This window comes from Gouania willdenowi, chromosome 6, assembly GCF_900634775.1.
Source record: "Gouania willdenowi chromosome 6, fGouWil2.1, whole genome shotgun sequence".
Classification (NCBI taxonomy): Eukaryota; Metazoa; Chordata; class Actinopteri; order Blenniiformes; family Gobiesocidae; genus Gouania; species Gouania willdenowi.
The window spans coordinates 19,948,408-19,968,924 of NC_041049.1; the positions used below are offsets into that span (position 1 = coordinate 19,948,408).

At 43.1% G+C, this 20,517-nt stretch overlaps 1 long non-coding RNA gene across 1 annotated transcript; it reads right to left on the reverse strand.

Moving 5' to 3' along the window:
• Positions 1 to 577: 577 nt before the first annotated feature.
• On the reverse strand, positions 578 to 19,580 carry LOC114465843 (uncharacterized). Its single transcript, XR_003674349.1, has 3 exons — positions 19,211 to 19,580; positions 7,703 to 7,709; positions 578 to 614 (listed from the first exon to the last, which is right to left on the reverse strand). It is a non-coding gene; the product is annotated as an uncharacterized LOC114465843 (long non-coding RNA).
• Positions 19,581 to 20,517: the final 937 nt, after the last annotated feature.

Here is a 20,517-nt window from a genome sequence, read left to right on the forward strand (position 1 = left end):
GCTGCAACCTTAAAAACCAGCAGCAGCTCCAATAGTGCGGCCTACATGCAAACACTGGAGCACCCTTTGGAATAATTAGCTTGTGTCAGATAAGTTGACAAGCTTGTTCACACACTCCATCATCCAATACAGTTGTCTTTGTATGTGTGGACTTCAGAGAGGAAGTTAGCAGCATAATTAGCATAATTACAACCACTGATTTAAATGGATTTAAATAGCAAGCAGATTTCTGCATGTTAGGGTTTGCTGATGATGTGGGCTGTTTCTCATATCTGCATATGCACATTACTGTGCAGATATTTTAATGCTAAAAGTAGAAACTAAATTTGTCAAAATCTAGAATAACAATCAATCTTGCATTTTTAAAACGAAAATAAAAACCTGATGTAAAGTGAGCAAACCCAATCAGTATTTGATGTCACCCTCAAACCACAAAATACGTGGTTTGGTTGCACTTAAATCATAAGCAATGGCAAGACTAAGCATAATCAAGACAGAAGGCCAGAACCTCCCAATGATTTTAGTGCAAATTTGGGGTTGTAAAATGTGTTGTTTGAACTTCTTATGCAAAATGTATGCTGGCTTGCCACTGAGCTAGGTCTGCTTTGCACCTGCTTCACACAAAAAGTAGCTAAATAGTAATCATTAACATTAGGGGTAATCTGAGTTGTATCAGATGCTTTTGCATGTGGGACAGATATAGTTCAGTTAAACCCCTTTGTTTTAGCACTACGCTTTTCTGAAAACGCACACACGCATTGTGTAAAATATCTATTTCTTCTTCTCAGTAAACTTCAGATTTAAATGGGACTCTCTACTGGAAGCATTACTAGGAAATATGAGGATTAAGATGCCATTTTGAGGGAGTGGAAGCATGTAAGGAAAATCTAAGTAACCAAGGTTTTCTGGATAACTTGATGAGAAATGATCTCAGATTTATTTCTACAGACCTTTTTTTTTAGCATAATGTTGAAAAAACAAGAACAAATTGTCAAAACCAACACCTGTTGTATGTGTGTGAGTATGTCAGCTTAACTGGAGAGAGTGACAGGAGAGAAAGGTTCAAGAACCGATACTGATGTGTCATTGTTCGCAGCTGTAGCAGGGTGAATAAAGCTACGTTCAGATAGCAGGTCTTAAAGCTGCAGTTTGTAATTATAGCTTCATTTGTTCAAAAATAAGTACAGTATATTGTAATTCAAAGTGTTCTGGGAGGACACTGGACCTCTGCTCCTTCTCTTGGCTCTGTATTTGAGCTTTAGAAATCCAGAAGCGTGATGCTACTTTTTAGCCAATCAGAGATCTTTTTACAAACAAAGTGGTCTATGAGGTGATTGGGGGCGTTACTATTGGTTACCTGACTAAAGTCGATGCGCGTTCATGTTCTATCGGTAGAAAACTGCAATGGCGGGCTTTCCAGCAGGAAAAGTCCCCATCGCAGCGACGTAGGCACAAAGGTAACACAGCCAAACAAGCCAAGAAAGGAAGACCAACGTGCTGAAGCAACAGTCTAAAGGCCCAAACATACTCGGGCGGAATGGACTCCATGGATGTCCACGTAGACTCAATGGGGACGTCCGTGACCAAGTCTGCCCCAGCCACTGCTTTTGAGGACAGTAACTACAGATTGATACATGCATTGAAGTCAGATTCAAACATCAGAAAACTCTCCAATAATACAAGATAAAGTCCCTACATTTGTTACGAGTCTCTATTGAGAAAAATGGCACTAAAAGCTCCACAGTTGTGCGCATACACAAGAATACCGGTGAATTTGAAACATTTTTTGGGGATAAATCTGATTTTTTTGTACGCTTGTCCATCTTAAATGTGACTTCAATAGGTTTAGAGAATGAACTGAATGTGACCCTGAAGTGACCCACGTGCAGAACAAAAGTGGTCCTGAGGTAATACATAAATATAATATTCCTTAGATAAAATGGCTGCAATTACAGGCACTACTTAAAAAAAAATTACATTTCTAAGAGTTACAAATATATGAATATTTGTCTGAGGTTTGCTTTTGTCAATGACATTGTAAAACAATTACAGGTACATGTTTGTTGTCAAATAAAGCCTCTTATTGACAGTATTTATTTTTACTGCGTCTGTGCGTGCGTGTGTACATGTGTCCACACATGCAAATGCACACGTAAACAAGTAAGAGCTGTAAATCCCAGTAGGGAAAATTAATGATTCTTCGAAGTGTGCACACGCATTCACACCCTTTAAATAAGCTATAGCGTTCAGAGCTGCTAAAATGAAGAGGCAACATTGAGGCATGACCTGTCTGAGAAGTTGGCCTTAATTACACAAGACGTTCACAGTAGGACAGTGAATTAGCGCAGTTACCTTTCATCACTACTGTAAAAGCCTGGGGTCAGTAGTTTGCCACACACACATTGACTGTACAGGCGTGCACAAACACACACAATGCAGGGTGCCGTCAGGCAATTTTAGCAGCCTCGTGGGTGACATGGGTTGAAATTAGGGTCAAAATTAATCTCTACGCCAAAACCAGCTATCACAATAATGTGTCCAGCAGCTTTCTATGGAGATGGGGAGTCCTCGTGGCTTGGCAAGCTTAACAGCCTTTTGTTGGTGTTTTTATGCACACCCATTCATTACAAATGCCTGCACTGCAGAGAAGAGATATCTACTGATCGGTAATTTAGGAGAGCTTCACATCAGGCGTTAAGTTTTTTTCCCCTATATTACAGAATCAACTTTCATTATGAGTGAAAAATGCAAACTAAATGATGTACTTCAGTGAAGCGACCCATGAAACGAGTTTTCATAAGCAAATATGACATATTTTTAACGCACATTTTGCACAAGTAACAAACAGAACAACAAGTCCATTCAGATGCTTTTAAAAGGTCAGAATGAAGTGTTTTGTCCTACGTTAAGACAGGGGTCTGCAACCTGCGGCTCCGGAGCCTTATGTGGCTTCTTGACTCTTTTGTCATGGCTCCCTATAGTTTTAGAAAAAAAAAAATATTAAAATAATAAATTGTTGTTTCTTACAGAGGGTAATGGTGATTAATGACATTAACTTCAACTAAAATTATGACAAAACCATTTGTTAACCTAAAAAATAATGACATTACAATTACACAATGATTTATTTAACTGCCAACATGCCAGCTTAATATGCTTGCTTGATATGTTGCAAGAAATGAGCAATTAGCATGTGTTAACCGACATGATCATGTGATATCAAATTTGTTGTTTTTTGTAGCCCTTTCAATACATTAACTGAAAAAATTGTTGTTTCCATAACATTATTCAATATAATTTTAACTGTATAGAATTTTCAACACACATTGTCTTCATTTTTTTTTCAGCTCCGGAAGCACTATAATCCAGGTAAGATTAGTGGCTCCTTTAAGAATACTGCGTTAAGTCTTTCTCTTTGAATATTATTTTTCAAATACAATTTTTTTTAATTTGCTTTAGTCTTAACTTTTACTCTTACCAAAGTAAATCAAAAGAAGAGGCCTCGCTTTGTGATGTTTGCAGGTTCACCTAATAGTCCTAGTCCTACATGTTTTTGTCCTCTCTCCTGTGTTTCAGGGGTGTCAAACTCATTTCAGTTCAGGGGCCAAATATGGGCCAGTTTGACTACAAGTGGACCACAGGTTATAAGGGGGGGGGGGGGAGAGTTTCATTTATTGTGTGTATATTGAGGGAATGGATTAATTGGTAATTTATACAATTATTTATGTCTACTTTCTTCTGAGGGCCAATTTGGATGCTCTAAAGCAGTTTTCCAACCAGGGCTACATGTACACCTATTTATTACTCCCAGACAGTGCTCACCAAATTAAGCCAATACATTCACCAATTTACATTATGAAATGCACACTTGAAATTAATTATTTTCTCAGTTTTACTACTAAAGACGAATTGTACCACCCTAAATACAATTTATATTTAGCTGTAAAATGTCAGAATGCTAGAAGACTGTTCAGCTTTGTATGCATATTTATATATCAACAAAAATGCTTCACCAATGAAAGACTCCCATTTCCGCCTCATCATTCTACAGACCAATGAAAGACATGGCTGATACAGTAGTTAATACTTTAGAATGTTTATTTTCTAAATCATTGGGAAAATATTTACAACAAAAGAAATTACTTTACATGATGCACCATGGTAGTAATTTACCAGTATGCTCACTGGAAATTACAAGAACCCATATCAAGGAAGGGTAAAACATGTATGAATTACTATGTCGTTCCAGCTGCAAAAGAGACTTATGATTTGAAAAGAGGCTCAGGGGGAACATGAGACAAAAAAGGTTGGGAACCGCTGATGTAAAGGGCTGGATTTGGCCCACGGGCCTTGAGTTTGACGCATGCTCTGATCTAAATGGACCAGGTACTTGGCAGGTTGTATACGACTTGATGGCTGAATTTATTTAAAAAGGACTTCATCTTAACTTAAATCAGTAGCCTGCCTGGCAATCACACACAAAACATCCTGCTGCTTGAATGCTTGACTGTGTGTGCTGCAGTGTGCTCGCTACTGTCTGTGCGCGGAGGCATGCATGTTCCGGATTGAATGTATTAATTAATGCAGTGCAGATGAGTCCCCTCTGAGCTGTCTAATTAGACATTAGCATGGAGATGTAATTACCTGAGAGGGCTCAACACGTTTCACTTAACTGATCTCCCTCCTGCATGACAGAGCAAGCAGGTAAAGCTGCATGTGTGCAAGTACAGGTGTTATGATGGCCGTGGATCTTTTCTTACAGCAGAGGTCTAATTGAGTTGTTCTTAAAACCATGCTTTTTGTGCTCCACGTCTTCTCATCTCAGCCGCTCCTAGTTTATTGTTCTGCTGTGACACACTGTAGAGGTTTCTTTATGCGCTTTTCACTTTTTCCATTTCTTTCTAGTTTGGGTCGAAAGTGCATTAGACTTCTTTTCTGAGCAACATGGGTTCGATTATTGATCAATACTAAGCACTCAACTGGGAAAAAAAAAAAAGACATGCCTCTTTGCTCTTCTGTCTCCCATAGCCTGCCTATCTTTAGGAAAGGAGAAAGGGAGCCCAGATCTGTGAGATCTGTTTGCCAGCATTGCCATAGCAACTGTCATTGCCAACCTTGACACTCGAGTTGCATTGTCAGGGACCCTGACATTAGATAAATAGATTACAGTACCATTGTCGCAAACACAAACCCACACATGCACAACAACAACAAAAAATAACTCAAATGATATCTTGCTTCCCAATTGTAGTAAGAAAAGACAGAAGTGAGCTTCAAAATGACACACAATGCTAGCTTCATGTTGAAATCATATTAGTCACACGTGAACAGAGACACACGCACACACACGTGCACATATGCATACAAAACATTTTTTTGCCATTCTCTGATAAAAACAGACTGATTGGCTGAGCTCAGAAGAAACCAGCAATGATGCAATTTGTGAGACAACATATTGGGAGAACCCCATGAACTCCAAAGCAGCCCATAATACACCTTCAGAAACCACAGAGATCTATGGGCCACTGTAAGCATTGTCATTATATCTGAAGAAGCTTTTCTTTCAAAAGTAAAAAAAAAAAAACTACATAATAGTAAACGAGTTAAATATTAAGACTATTTTACTTGACGCTAGTCATAGTCAAATAATCTAGACATTTTTGTATTTGATTATTTGTGTAAGAGAACTCATACTTTTTACAGGTTATGCATAACTAACAAATTTACATGAAATAATGAGCTCTTTTTATTGCACAAAACAAATAAACATACAAAAAACCAACTAAATAATTTCATGTGACTTTTGATGAGGTATTACTTCAATAGAGGCCCAACTCATGTCAATAAGGGGGTATGCTACGAATCTAGATTACCTCTTTTCATGCTAACTTCCGGGATTTAATCAGTGTGTGCTGTCCTACAGTGTGTGCTGAAGCTTAATCACTATGGCAATTAATGTTGAACAGCTAACCTGGTCATGACCAGGTTTTGCTCTGACTTGGATGTTAGTGAGTCCTAAAGCCCAGCCTCCTGACCAATCAGATCTCTTAGAAAACGACCCATTGATAGATGTTCGGCTCGATGTCCCAGCACAGAATGAAGAAAGTCCAAGAAAGTGAATAATTAATCATGTTGAATAATAATCCGAGTTAAAAACGGAGACAACTGATGTTGTAGAACCATAATCAAGGACTGTGAGTGTGGAGCAGAACTGTGATCCCTGAACCAGTCAGTCCCGAGAGATGACTGGACGAGGAAGGCCGACACAAGACCATTCACCCAGAAGTACACGATCCATTGGTAACGTAGGAACTGTTAAATGAACCTGTTAAGCGCTGGTAATAAGTGTGATGAGTGTTATGTGATTAAGCATTTATCCTGTTTCAGGTTTATAACCTGTGGTCTACCACTGTGTCTACAGTGGTCAATAAAGTTCAAGTAAGAACCAACAAAAACAAACAAGAGTTGTGAAATTTGTGTGATTCCTGGTTCTCCATTTTTAACTCAATAATCAACATTATTCATTATTAACTTTCTTGCACTTTTTTCATTCTGTGCTGGGACATCGAGCCGAACAATAGATCCTGGTTGGTGCACATCTGATAGCTGTATTTAGGAAAGGAGATTATTAATTATAAATGCAATCCTTTCATTTACCAATGACATCCTTTAGGAAAGATATGGATTTATGTTTAATGGATTGATCTACAGTCAGCTGATGAAGCTTGTGTGTCGATCGTATGCACGGACGGGTGAAATCATGATGTAAATAATTCATTCATAGAGTGCGGCTGACATTATCAGCAAGAACATGCACAATGTGCCTCATCCCAGTGTGTGATAGCGGTCTCCTTGAATAGGAACACGTGTGTGCTGTAATAAAGTTTAACTGCTGAGCGCTATCCATTTATCATCCAATGGATTAATATACAAAATAATCTCGTGCTTTTGCGCATTCTCAGTGTCAGCAGCTTCCTGCCTGGGTTCTCATTCCTGCCCCATTCTGTAACAACAGGGTTGTCTTTGGTCTTAATTATGGATTTTAATTATTCATGATTTTAAACCTGGTTGGTACCAAGTTATGAACTGGATCAGATCTGAGCGAGTAAAAAAGCTCTGCCTCCTGCTGTGCGCTGTACTAATTCACTGTTGCTCTTCACTCTCATTATGGATTTATATTAATTATATTTGTTTAATTTCATAAGCTGTTCCTCCATTCATTGTAAAGACGCTCAGTCTTCTCTCCATTGATTGGTCAGACGCTGCAATCTCCACCCCTTTCATGTGCACGAGCATGTAGCAAGGCTTGAATTAGCGTGTTGTGATCATAGGTGATCGACGTTCGTACGACAGCTCCTGTCTGACAGGGTATGTTTGGTTAGTTGAAGCCAGCTAACGGAGATTAATCCAATCTAGATTCGTAACATAGGCCCTAAAGGCCATAGTGAGGTAAAACAAATCCTTTTTTCAGAGTTCAACAATAAACAATAAAATGTTACATTCGAGTACATTTAGCTGTGGTAACGTGCACTGTTTTTAGCTACGATTTAAAGTCAATACTAGTTAGAAATAGGGATGGGAATTTACAGTAATCCCTGCACTCGATTACTTGAATTACCAAATGAACGATTACTCGAGTACTCTAACGTAAACAAAACAAAGGGTCCGTTGGACACGGGTCTCACGGACCGGAATTGTAAACTTTAATCCTGTAAAATTACATCAACATCCAATATTTTAACATAAATATAAACAAATAGCCAACAACATAGATTTAAATTTTGAATGCATTTATTTAACAACCATAACAGCCGCTTCAATTTACGTGACGTTTAACAGTTTTGTTGCCAAAAGCAGCACTTGCACAGTTGCGCAAGTGTAACGGAATGTTACTCAAATAATGGGGTCAACAATGAGTAAGGGTGTACTCACACTGGCAACTGGGGCCGTTCCAAGCTCACAGCAGGAATCCCCCCCTCCCTGTCCCTTTTCTGACACGGTAGAACGGACGTGATCACCAGCTCAACTCGGTTCCCACAGAGAAACACATCATCACGTTAATTTATGACACACGTATGGCGTTACGTCACCATTCAGCAACTCTGGGTTTGTTGTTGACAGTTGTTGACATTCTGTTAATTTCATATTTTCTGAAATTAAATGAACGGTCCTGGTTGCCAGTGTGAGTACACCCTAAGCGTACCCATCTCTAGATAGAAGTTTGTCTAACACCAGCTAGCATTTGTTGTTGTCATATATCAACATATAAAAAATTATGTTTATATGAGTGTACAGTAGTCCCTCGTTTATCGTGGGGGTTAGGTTCTAAAAATAATCAGCAATAGGCAAAATCCGCTAAGTAGTCAGCTTTATTTTTTACAATTAGTATACATGTTTTAAGGCTGTAAAACCCCTTACCACACACTTTTCTCAAACAGAAAATAACATTTCTGTCTTGTTTAAACACTCACAAAGCTCACATAAACCTGTTTTTGTCGGGTCAACACGGACACCGGTCTGTTCACCCATTCAACCATGGAGTAGAAGCTGTGTGACCACCCGGACTAGGAAGGATTTGCCGTGGAGGAGAATCAGAGAGGAGGTGGTAGCAGCAGGTAAAAGTGGTTAGCATTAGCCGCTAACCACATCGGCTTTTTTTCATTGTTTATGTTTGTGAGAGGAGCGCAGCTCTTCGCTTCAGCAGGCTGTGAAACTCACCAAGTTGGATGTGTCGCTGGTGGTTAAACGCAGCATTAGCCAATCAGGAACACAATGCGCATTCATGCGCTGTTAAAAAAAAAGCAAGCAAAACTGCACTAAAAAAAATCCGCCAAACACCAAGATGAACCGCAATATCGCAAGGGACTACTATACATGTGATTTTTATGCCCAAAGTCAAAGACAGCTGAACAGCCCTTGGTTAAATGCACTTGCACTTCTTTGCACTCTCACTGAGAAATACGTTCATTCACTGGTCGTTTTATTTTTATAAGCAAGTAAATTTAAATACTTGCGGAAATTGCATTGTCATTTTCGACCCAGTTTTACATGTACAGACAAACTGTTTTGATTTGTAAAAAAAAAGATGAATCAGTTGTTAAACTTTGGTATCTGCTGCTTCAAATAGATCGTCATGTTGAGGTGCACAAAGCGTTGCTATAAAGTGATAAAACTACATTATGATGAACACATTGCTCAGGTGCTCTGTTTTTTGTAAAGTGGGTATGATCATTCACTGTCCTCCTTATTTGTAAACTTTAATTTTCACAACTTGTTTTGCCACATTCTGCTGCTCCATTCTTTAGGTAACCAGGCAACAGTCCAAGAGCAAAATTAAGGGCAGCAGTGCTTCAACAGAACAACTAAACTCAGACCTTGTTGTTGCATTAATGCAAAGTAAACGACACATCGACTCAGATATATTGCATCGACTAATTTTTTAAATCGGTTAGTTAGGTAAAAGGATGACTTGTTCCAGCCCTACTCCAGTCACAGACATTGAGCTAGAGAGGAATGTATGCATTACTTAAAACTTAAATAAAGCCACTCAAGGTATTTCTTTAGACATTTCTGTTCTGCACACTTTCTATAAAATCTGTAATGCTAGATTGCTCTGTTAATTGTCCATCAATCTAAAAGCTTTGCATCATCTATTAGTAAGTGCTTTTAAAGAATGGATTCCCAAACTGAAGGTGGCACAAGACAAAGTGTACCATGAACAAAAAGCTATTTGATTGCAGAGACAGACACAATTCTTGCAGCCTTTCCTTTCCATAGGCTCAGGCTAATCTTACATGGTATATTTCTATAAGGTAACACCAGAGGTCATGTCACTAAAGTCCTGAGACAATCAAGCCCAAATCAAGTCTCGAGTCAAGGCCATTCAAGTCCAAGTCTTGTCAAAAGTCCTCAATTTAAATTTACAAGTCTTAACAAGTCAAGAGTCCATAATGTACAACAGCTCGTGCCATTTTACAAAGCAAGTTCATTCACGGGGTCTCTCCAGGCTGTGTCGGCCTTGTGGGGTGTGGAGTTGCCTCTTTTCTTCTGGTGTGGCTGGGTGCTGGCCTCATCTCCTAATGGTCTTGGGGGTGGTCTCTGTAGTGTGTGGTGTGGGCCCGGGGCGGCCTGGCACGCTGAGCGTGCTGGAGAGATGCTGGCATCTGTGCTGGGGCTGGGTTGCGTGGCCCTTCATGTTTGCTGGGGGGTGGCGCTCGCTGCTCTGGAGATTGGGGGTGCTGTCGATCGCCTGGTGGGTCTGTCTTGCTGTCTACAGGCCGATGGGGGCGCCCTTGGCTGGGGGCTGCTGCACCACACCAGGTGTGTGTCACTGGTGTTCCTCCTTCTCGCGGTGGCGACTGTCAGTTGGTCGTGCACTGGTGAGGGGTATCGCCCCATGGCTCGAGCTGCCTGGCGGGCAGCATGGCCTGGTCTGCTCTCCTTGCACTGTCTGAGGCTGTTTGATGGTGGCCGGTTCAAGGCCTAAGGGAGGGCTTTTCCCGAGGGACCATGCCCGGAGGCTAACCCTCTTGGGTTCAAGGTGCAGTGGGGTGCCCTCACTTGAACAGAGTACATATCTGTCAAGTAATAGTGGTATAATTTGATATAATGCTTTTACAAATCAATCCTGCATCTTTTTAGATTTTAACATTTTCCCAGTTCCTCTGTTAACCAAACAAACACACTGAGTATAGTATAACCAGGTATAATTTTCCCAAATCAATTATTAATCACAGTATAGTCTTTGAATTAAAAGGATATCTTTATTGGAATAATTTTCTCTGGTAGTGAGCACACGTCTCAAGCCAGATTAATGTTTTCATCTGCTTCCTGATTGGCTCTCAGTTTGTTTTCAAGGTGGACCTGTCCATTAAAGTCCAGCTTGCCTTGGATGAGTGCCATCCCGCAAGGGTTTTAGCAGACTTTATAAATCTTTTGTCATGGAAGCGTCGGAAATCAAGTATTCCCAAGTCAATAGGCTCAAGTCTGAGTTAGGTCATGAAGCATTTGTTTTCAAGTCTAAGTCAAGTTGCAAGTCTTTTGTAATTTTGTCAAGTAAAGTCTAAAGTCATCAAATTTGTGACTCGAGTCCAAGTCGAGTTTAAAGAAATTACATTTGTAACTCAGGTCTCGAGTCCAAACCTCTGAGTAACACTGTACCCTGTTAAAGTTCAAATATTAAGAATAGTTTACTATATACAACACTTGCAGGGTAACTGTTGCTGTTACTAATTTTAAAATGGCTAGGCCGTGTCAAAACTTTTCTCCCAAGGCTGCGGAGTTGAAATGTCGGTGTCTATGGCATGGAGGCCAGAAGAGAATGCTAATGGAATCATGAAGCAGCTTATCATGTGAATAGGAACAATAATGAAAAGACAAAGCAGAGACTGATCCATTGTAAGTGAGGTGGAATTATGTCGGCTCAGTGGATTATAAAAGCCCTTGTTCCAGTGGGAGTCAGAAAACATGGTGTCTTTTCTCACACAGTCTTACACAACAGAATCTGCACACATTTGTGCACCATTTCATGCACATACAGCCTGTCAGAAACATGCAGGCCGCTTTACACATTAATATCTGAAATACAAGCACATACATGCATAATATACAACTAGACAGAAAAAAACACAAACACACGTCAAACCTTGATCTCTACTCATGCTTCCAGTTAATTGAATTAATTCAGTCGAGGAACAACTTCACAGATTAGTGACTTAACTTTTCAATAATAAGAAAAAACTCAGCCACGCATAATAATTACATTTGTCTCAAATGAGGGCAGCCGTCAAATTGGATTATGTAGTGCCAAGTGTCCACAGTTTAACCCACACCATCCCCCCCCACACACACACACACACATTCCCATTTTATCTTATTTTCATTAAATAAAATAAAAATGGAATGATTTATCTTTTAAAGCCAGGGCTATGTTGCATAGTGGTCAAATTTTGACATTTAGTCAACAATTATTTACATTTACAACTCCCTTTTAAAAGAACAAAACCTGCAGCAGAACCAGCCTCGTCTGGGGGCCTGGGGTGGTGGGGTTCATGGCTTCGGGATGGGGTGGTCCGGGGTGGGGGTGGCTACTCTTGGGGGCGGCGCTTGCGTTTTGGGTTGTTGGGTTGCTCCGCCGGCCGGTCTGGGCGTCTTGGCCTGGTTCCCTGGGGCGCGTCCTCGCTGAGGGTGCCGCTGGCGCGGTAAGCCGGGTCGCCCCCCCTCCCCGGGTGCTCACTTGGGGGACCGCAGGGGCCGGCTTGTGTAGCTTCGGGGGGGAGGGAAGGGTGAGTTGTGGGGCCTCGCCCGCGCTGGGGCCTCTCTGGGTCATGCTGGGTGGGTGTGTGTGGGGGCGCGGCCGGTGGCTCCTGTCCTGGCGGATCCGCGTTGGGTGTGGTTGGTCTTCTGGCTGGGGACGCTGGGCCCCGTGGGGGCCGTGTCTGGGTGGGGGTGTCCCGGGGGTGGGTCTTTGGGTTCGGCGTCTCGTCTGTCTGGCGGCATTGGTGTGGGGTTGCGGTCCTGCTGGGTTGTGGCCGGTTTTGGCCCGGGGGCTTTCCCTTGGGGGTTCCCTGTCCTGTGGTGGTGCCGTTGGGGTCCGGCGGGCCTCGCCGGCTGGCTGGGCCGGTCCTGGCGAGGGTAATCCGGGGCGGATGGTGGGGGCCGTGCCCTACCATGCCTGCGGGTGCAGCGCCAGGTGGCCCTGGCTTGGGCGGCGCCTTGCGAGCCGGGCTCTGCGGTGTGGCTGGGTCCTTTGGTGGGGGGGTGTCTAGGGCTCATCGCGCGGGCGACATCAAGGGAAGGCAATCTGGCACACTCTGGGCTGCTCGGTCGGTGCGCCTGGGGGCCAGCAGAGCAACTTACAGCATCCCCTTGGTGCCCTCAGCGACTATGGGAGTGGTCGTCGTCCCTGGGGGCGCTGCTCTCGGTGCTGCTTCCGTTCTGGGTCCTTCTGGCCTGGGGTCCGGTCCCTGCTGGCTCTGGGCCCATTTGGCGCGGCTCTGGCTGTCTGCTGGGCATGGGCCTTGGCTCCTCTGCGGGGTCTCGGGCGGGGGGCTCTCTGGGCCCTCCCCTCGGGGGGTTGGGTGCTTGGGTGTGGGTGGGTCGGGTGGGGATTGGGGCGGGATGCTGGCAGGGAGCCTTGGGGTTGGGGTCGGTGGCAGGATGCGCAGGGTGCCTGGCTGCTTAGGGCTTCCTCGGATGTGTGTGTGGGGGGCGTCTGGTGGCTGCTCGGCCGTGGGGGGTGGCCTGGAGCTCTTGGCCCCCACTCTTTCTGCTGGCTTGGCTGCCCAGGGCAGTTCGTGGGTTTGCGGTAGCGGTTTTTGCACATATACTGGTTGACGATGCACTGGCACGCCTTGGGATGTGGGATAAAACTCATACTGGGCTTAACTTTATACACGTTAATCCCAAATACCTGCTTTAGGTATTACCACTCATTCCCCCTGTCCACAGCCACTACCATTATAGCTTCACACTGGTCACCATACTGGCTTGTTTACACAACATAATAAGCACAATATGTTCTACAACTTCACATCTCACCCTCACTGTAAAATAATCTATTCTTCCCCACCCTTTCTATTTCCTACTTTGAGTCTCTCCTCCCTGCTCCCTTTCCCCTCCCCCTCCACCTAGGTGTAACTCTGCTCTCCCTTTTTATATCCTCCCTATAATAAAAGATTTCTTACCCTTCCATAGGGAGGGCTGGTGATGGTCACAATTAAGCAATAAAATAAATCGATTTATTTTATTGCAATAACGAAACTTGCATTGCTGTCTCAAAACGATTGCACTTTTTGTAGTGTTGACCTTTGACAGCATGTGCAGACAAGTAGAAGAAAAAAATAAAGAAAAAAAATAAAATAAGAACCACGCTCAGAGGTGGCAGCCATCTGCCTCGACTGGTTAGTGGACTGGGGTTAGTGGACAGAAAGAAGAGAATATAACAGGAGAGAGAGAAATATGTTTCCCCTGGCCCACTAGCTGTTGTTATGGTTGTTTAAAGACATTGATCAATTATTTTCTATGCACAGAATAAGTTGACGATGCCATACACAAAATGGCAGATTGCAGACAATTTTTTTTTTTTTTTTTACCAAATAATTAAAATATATCCACTTGACAAAGTGTTTTACTTTCCATATAATGGTCAAATTTACAATATCTTGAAATCCAAGAAATGTTAAAAAAAGTCAAGAAAGGAGGTTTTTTTCTCTTTAATAGCAAGGAGACAGATATTAAAAGAATTCAAAGATATTAAACTATTTAAGTTAATACAGTTGGATGGCAAAATTAACCCATTTAAAGTAAAAGGCACAGTGGAAAAGCTGGCAGGGCAGTGCAGAAGGAATGCCGTCAATGACTGCTTTCTGGTACCTGAAATGGAAGATGTAGAAAAACCATTGGAAAGTAGGTAAAAAAAGGTGACTGGACTTTTTCAGAAGGAAGTACTCAAATTTGGTCCCAGACAATAAGGCACACACTGCAAAATAAGGGTCTCTGTGCCAGAACTCCAAGGCAAATCCATGTGTTTACTCCAAAGCACAAGAACAGTTGACTTCAGAATGCAAAAAAAACCCTCCCCAAAAAACATGAACAAATCTCAGAGGTTTTGGGATATTGTTCTCAGGAGCGACAAGATGTAACTGGTACTCTTTGGGGCCGTGGATGAACAGTATGTCTCGAGGAAGGAAAGCCTATGAGGAATAAAAAACACTGCCTACCGTGAAGCGTGGCAGTGGGACAGTCATGCTCTGATATCGTTTTGTGTCTTCAGGCACAAGGAACTTTTTTGTGTGTGCAAAGGCCCATGATATAAGTCAACTACCAACCAGGAGATCTTGGGTGCAAATGTCATGCTGTCAATGGCAAAGCTGAAGTTCTGGAAACAATGAACCTTCCCGCATGACGATGACCCCAAGCATACCCTTAAATTCACCAGGATTGCAGAAGATGCACTGGAAGCTTCTGAAGTGGCTATTGCAATCACTCAAATTAAATCCAATAGAAAATTTCTGACGGGACTTGAAGAAAACAGAGGCAACATGCAAGGCAAAGAACATTAATGAGGTGGTAGAGGCCTTTGCCCTTGAGAAATGGCCTGTATATTGTTGTAGATGCTAGTTAGTTTGTGTTTCACATCTGAAGGAAGTTATTACTGCTAAATGGTATTGTACCAAGTATCAATAATTTATATGACCAAGGGGTGTAATCATTTTTTTAACTAGGTAATGACAAAAAGGGCATTTGTTGGTGTATTACAAAAAATATTGTAATTTTATCTGCATTTAGCTAACATACAAGTTCGCATGAGATTCGATCAAAACAAGATAAAACAGTTGTGCAGAAACCAGGTTTACCACTGTACAGTTGAATTAGTAACCAGAACAAAAAACTAATGTCTATATTTCTCAAAAGGTAGTAGTATCTAGTAAACTGGTTTGGTGCAGAATGAACAAAAGGTAATTGGAATGTACCCATTATTTGAAAGTCTGAGATCAACCAGAGGGCATTAGAATGTATATTTTCATTGCCTGGCGTCCCAAATTTCAGAAATGAGAAAAACAACTCATAAAAATTCCAAAGGGTTCATTGAAAACCTCTTTAGTTACCCCCATCCTCTTCTCTCCCGCCTCGCCCTCCACTGCCTCTCCTATTTCTGTCTATTGTCAGGACAAAGCATCACATTCAGGCCCCAATGACTTCTCTTATGGCAGCCAGCGGTAGGCTCAACGGACAATGGCAGCATGGAGACAAAAGCCAATTTATTAGGCTGAAGAGTGACAGAGAGGCATACTGAGAGAAGGATGAGAGAGGAAGAGAGAAAGATGGAGAGAAAGAGGGACGCTTTGAGCTCCATTGTGGCTGGACTCACATCTGGTGGCCATGTGTGACCGGAGCAGCAGGGCTAATGATGGGCTTCCTGAGGCCAGCTCAATTAGGCCAGGCCTCGCCGGACTCCCAGAGAGAGAGGCAGAAAGAGAGATGACTATCGACATGCTGGTTTACTATTCGTCTGTGTTTGTGTGCAAGCAAATCCACACCGTATACATCAGCCTGTACTTAAAATACATGTTTCATTTGTCAGCAAATGTGCATTTTCAGGGCAATTGTTTAAGATTTTTCCCTTGTCCTCTCCATGAAAGTGTCTATTGTATTGAGCTCACTAAGGTAAAAGTACATAATATCACAAAAAACATGCAGGCACACTAAGCAATCATGTAAAAGCATATACAAAACACAAACAAGCATACACCCTCCTCCTGGGCAGGTAAAAACTAACTAACAAGCTGTAAAGCCATTAACGATTTAGGTATTACTTTGATGGCTCAACATGAGTTCTATTTCATCACAATTGTTTCGATGTCTCACTAGGGATATACACTTCCACGTTATATTCACAGAAGCCATTTCTCATAAAGCCAATCTGATTGGTTCGTAAAATGTATTCACCAGCCGCAGGTAGTTCTGCCGAATTCGTCACTGCGGAAAGGATGGAGACGAGCACCTGTGTGGGGCCCAGCTGGGGTTCCCAGTCTGACATAGCCTTTGTCATTACGCCCGGAGAGGACATTCTTCATTTGGACTATGGGTAAGACGATGACATGACCTCGGACTTCCTCATCTCAGAGGACGAGGAGGAAGACAACATCTTCGTGTCCCCGGCGCAGGCCGAAAAGCCCACCACCTCTGCCACCTCCATGAAGGGAGTGGAAGGAAGCACCTCAGCTTCTCCCCTCCTAGCCACTGACATGTTGGAGGTCTGCAGGGTCACCGCCGCCCACCTGTCCATCCCGTGGCCCGCGGTAGTGACGGAGGCGACCAGGTCCTGGTACGAGAGGAAGCGACTCCCCTCAACCAGGGGTACGGCGAGGCAGCTGCTCCTTGTTTTTCCGGAGCTGTTGGATGAGGTGGCGCGCTCCTGGAAGGACCGGCCGCATGCCTTAGGTAGAGCTGCTGGTTGCTACACACACCTGCTCCCTTGAGTTACTGTCGTTTTGCCCTGGAAACCAAGCTTGCTTGGGAAGTCCGACCACCTGCAGTCAGCCCTGTCGAAGAGGGACTATAAAGCTTTGACGCTTTCGATTAGGGCTCTGATCATCCTCTCGCTGCCCACGGCATACCAGGTGGAACTCTCTGATGACTTTGGCTCGACTCGGGACCCAACTTGCTGGGATGGGATGTCGGTGGTCACCAACCTGTGCCTCTAGGTCCAGCGCTGTGCGGCCCAGGCCACGGGAAGAGTGATGGGGGCCATGGTCCTCCAGGAGCGTCTTTTCGAGGTGGAGAAGGGGGACATCCCGGACATGCCCATCATCCCTGAAGGTTTCTTCGGCTCAGTGCTGTCCAGCCGTAGGTGCTGAAAATGATAGCGGGGGGGATACAGGCTGTAGTGTGCCGCTGTCCCGCCCCAATTCGCGGGACAATTATGAGTACCGGGTCCTCTCCTCTGGCCTGTCTCTGAGCCCAAGGGTGTTTGTACAGGGCACGAAAGCAGCGGTAGCCCAGCTGAGACGGCAAGGTATCTGTTGGCCACGAATCGAGATGACTGGTTGCTTTTGGCGCAGTAGGAGATGGAGGTCAGGGCACACACGTATCCTGTTACGTCACCTAGAGGATCTGGGGTTTGTGATACACATGGAAAAAAGCATGTTTATACCGCTACAGGAGATCTTGGGTCTATCCCTATGTTCAGTGCCATTCATGGCGCGCCATTTGGCGGCATGGATGGAGACCTTCGCAGCGTGCCTTGCGCTTTTCTAGCTGGGAAGGTTCGTCCAATTCAGGGCATCGACTCGGGGTTTGGCCACTTCCTGGGCCTTGTTCAGGGGAGAGTCTGTTCAGGATATTTGTGCGGCGGCGAGTTGGTCCTCGGTCCTCACTTTTGTCCGTTTTTATTGTCTGGATGTTTCAGCTCCGTGTGTGGCATGGGCGGCTCACCTTTCCTGATCAGTATGTTGTCGCTCTGCGGGCTGGTGTTGGGTGCGATAAGCTTGTCAGCAATACGGGAGCTACGGTAATTCCATAGTGAGACATCAAAACAAATGTTATGAAATAGAACATTAGGTTATGTATATAACCCCGATTCTATGAGTAATATGAGTGAGATGTCTCACAAAGACAACCATTTTTGCCACCTGAGTGAAAAGAATTTTGCTTATTGAATGCTAATGTATTCTCCGCCCACTCTACTTATATGAGGCAGGACTACCTGTGGCAGATTAATACATTTCACCAGCCAATCTGGTTGGCTTTATGAGAAAGGGCTTCTGTGAATATGATGCAACATAAAAACAGTGAGGTTTATCCGTTCTTTGTAATCTTAACTCAAAACAGCTAAACTCAACCAACTGGAGACTTCATCTTCAGTAATGATGGGCAAACTTAAAAGTATTTTCAGCCTCACAAAGAGAAACGAAATAAATCTGAGTGTGTACTTCAACGGGTTCCAAATACCCTAAGTGTGTGCATCAGTTATTTTGGAGTAATTTGGTGTAGCAAAACGCTCAAAATGTTAATTTTAAGATTACGGCCCTTACGGTAATGAGCGCGGTATTGAGCGTGCTATTTCCGATTCCGGGTTCATGACGTCACTGTGTCGCAGTTTGTTTGGGTTTAAAAAAAAATAAAAGTCAATATTAAAAACGTTTTTGTACTGCTAAAAGTTAATTAAGTTAATATTTCATGGTTATTTTAAATTAACAAACCTTTAAGTCGTGGGTCACAAAGTCCACTCTTCTGTCTCCATCTCTGTCCCTGTCATGTTGTCATCACGTCTAAAAAACGGGAGCTCTTTCAATAGGTCATTTGAAACCGTCAGCCACTGGTGAGTCTTTTGCCGACAAGTTTCTCATTGTTTAAACCAGTGTTTTTCAACCTTTTTTGAGCCAAGGCACATTTTTTTCATTGAAAAATTCACGAGGCACACCACCAGCCAAACATGTTAAAAAATGATACTCTGTAGCCTATATTAACAATATAGCCATTCTCATCAAAGTGTCTTGAATAGGAATCAAATAAACACAAAGAATAAAGGACTTTATCATCATTTGTATTTCTTCTTTCAAATAAAAAGTGCACTTAACATGTCCACTTCAAAAATGTTGGATAGCTTCTCGCCACACACCAAGCACAACGGGATCGATGTCGTTGCATCCCCGGTGGAAGTAAATCCAAATGAAACATAACTCTCGCTGTATTGCCTCGAGCTCACCGTCTTTGCTTTCTTTCCTCCACTCATACTAGGGCCTTCTTCTGGGTCCGAATTTTGTCCAGGGCCCAGTTCGGAATTGGTATTTTTCCTCTTCAAAAACTTCACCGTAGTTTCGCTTACCCACAATGCTTTTACCGCCAGCTGTCACTTTCATGCCTCACTAATTCTCTTGTCTCAACGGACAATGAAATTCGCTACCTGCTGCCACCTAGTGTTTTGGAAGAGTTTTACATGATTACGCTCTCAAGGTGGGTTCACACCGAACGCGACTGAAGTGACTGAAGCGATGCGATTACATTAAAAATCAATGTAAATGACGCAACGTCAATTTATCCCCCCCTCAGCGACGCGACTTGCATGATCAAAGTTGAAAAATTTTAACTTTTTAAGCGACGTGAAGCGATATCTCCCGTCCTCCACTGTCTGTAGAGCGGAGGCAGCAGCCCCTCCCTCCCGCTCCCGCTTCAGTGCTGACGGCTGCAGCGGAGGCTGTTCTACTTCCTCAAAGTATCAGGTTCAAAATTAAAGCGGTAAATTTCTTTAAAACCACAGTAACTACTGATCAAACACATTCTGAGTGAAGTCATCCTTTAATATCTCCGTTAAGTTGATCATTTAACCGTAGAAGCGGAGCAAGAAGGGAAAAAAAAGACGTCATCAACACTCTCTCTCTCTCTGTCTCTACCCTGTTACCGGGGCCACACACACACACACACACACACACACACACAGCTCCCTAGTGATCGCGTCGCTGGAGCGATGAAATGATGGACTGACAAAAAAGCACCACTATGTGCAAACTACCGATCAGGGACGATTTAAGGCAACGGCATCGCTTCCGTCGCGTTCGGTGTGCACGCACCTTTAGTCACTACTGCAGCACGGACACTCGACAATGGTATATTATTTGCAGATAATAATTAATATGTTTTCAAAATTTTTTTTTAGACCAATTAGGTGAAATTGGATAATTTCCCACGGCACACCTGACGATCTCTCGCGGCACACTAGTGTGCCGCGGCACAGTGGTTGAAAAACACTGGTTTAAACCATGTAACTGTCCGTGTAATTTTTTTTTTTTTTTTGAATATTTTATTTTCACTTTTTTACATTTCTTTAACAAAATAGAAGGAAGAAAGAACAACACAAAGACCTACATACAAAATAGGCATACACCACCTGACATTGTTAAATGAAATAAGAGAAGTAAAGACAAAGGCTATGAGGATATATACTATAAGCAAAGTCGTCCAGTGCCTTCCTTCTTAAAATACCATCAGGGGTATGAGTACAAAACAAAACAAAAC